Source organism: Dendrobates tinctorius, unplaced genomic scaffold, assembly GCF_039654945.1.
Source record: "Dendrobates tinctorius isolate UK_male_01 unplaced genomic scaffold, ASM3965494v1 ptg000086l, whole genome shotgun sequence".
Lineage (NCBI taxonomy): Eukaryota > Metazoa > Chordata > Amphibia > Anura > Dendrobatidae > Dendrobates > Dendrobates tinctorius.
The window spans coordinates 59,969,786-59,971,703 of record NW_027361754.1 but is presented as its reverse complement, the minus strand read 5'-3'; positions in this window follow the sequence as shown (position 1 = coordinate 59,971,703).

Here is a 1,918-nt window from a genome sequence, read left to right as displayed (position 1 = left end):
TACAAAACTGCTCATCATTTCTTACTAATTAGAAAAAAATGAGCAATTGTAAATACACAGTGCAGCGCTATATAATATGATGCTATATAATATGATGACTGCAATATATTATGAGAATAAAGACTTTGATGGGAGGAGGAGGAGTGCTTCTTTAAGGGGATTTTGTGGACATTTTCCAGCAGAGGAGCCACCTTACAAATCATTCAAAACTATTGTCCAATTTATCAGAACACAAACTGAAATTCATTTTAAGAAACTCAAGGATGATTTTATGTTGGAGAAATCAACATCCTCTGTTCTCATATTGATAATCAAGATAGTATTGTCCTTCAGCAGTTTAATCTCACATGGGAAAGACCAGAAAGGCCAAACACTAAGGCGGCTCTGTAATTAGCCTTACCAAAATATCTTTCCGTTGTAAGAAAGAGAAATGTGCAATGCAGTATACATAATGTATATACTAATAAGAATGGAATACACGTGACTCATTCAGCAAAGCAATAGGATCGTTTCCCTATTTTCCTTATCAATCTCTCTTTATATAAATGTATCTGTTCAGTTTCCATTTATTTAATATCTATCTCATCACTGTCTAATGTCAGTATATCTAATTTGTATAATTTGTGTCTTTTTCTACATAAATGTACAATCTGTTCAAGTACCATCTTTTTTGCAACTATAAACCATCTAACTATCCATCATCTATCTATCTATCTATCTATCTATCTATCATCTATTTTCTATTATCTATCTATCTATCTATCATCTATTATCTATCTATCTTTTAGCTATCTATCATCTATTATCTATCATCTATCTATTATCTATCTATGTGTTATCTATCTATCTATCCCTCCATATATCATCTATTATCTATCTATTATCTATATATTTATCAATCTATCTAATCTATCTATTTTCTATGTTTCCACCATGTATTGATCTCCATGATCTAGATTACTTCTCACTAGTAGATGCCGCAGGGCGCGCTTACTGCACACATGCTCATCACCTGCTTCTTATTCTGTGAACAATAAATACAGTTGTACGCCTAGGGTAATGTTGTATCGTATGCAAAGACAACTAAGATAAGCCAGGCTTCCTGATCACACAAAGCCAGGACTGTAACAAAGGAAAATAATCAAAACTAGCACAAAGAGAGTGAATTTGTCACAACTTTCCTGTTGGGACACTGCTACACACATTTCTTACTTCTCATCACATTTTCCTTGAACCCTGGGCACAAGAGCATCTATTTATTTTGTCCTGTAATTAGCATTTCTTGGCCACTCTTTTTTTGGGAGAATTGTGGTTCAAAAAACAAAAGTTAATTCTTGTGTAGGAAAAAAAATGTATGGTTAAAGAAAAAATCGCAATGGCAATGCACAGAATTATATAAAAGAAAAAATGACCTATAACACCGTGTCAGGCAGAAAGAATGTGAGAGCTCCAAGTAGCAGTAACAGTACCACCATTCCTGGCAATAGTACTACCAAACACATATCACAATTGGTCTACTTTGTCTCTGATAGATGTATTAGGGGTGAGGAAGTGGCGACACTATGAGCTTTATGGCTCATCACTTATTTCCGTCACTGCCAGATGATGTTACCTCTGGCAGTGACACCATCAGTTTCAGTGTGTATTCCACAGATTTCTCCTCCACCACCATAACAGTTAATCCTTTACATTGCAGACTTTCAATTTTAATTACATCTCTATCTTCTTTGTCCTTTATAAACCAACCCACGCTAACATTAAATCAATAGCCAATACTATAAACTAAACATCAACCTACATTATTCAGGAGACAATACTCAATAAACTGTATTAAATCATCTTTATTAAGTCATAATGTGCAGAAAATCAATACAAAATATGAAAGAAGGGGATTATATGATATAGGAATACACTATAG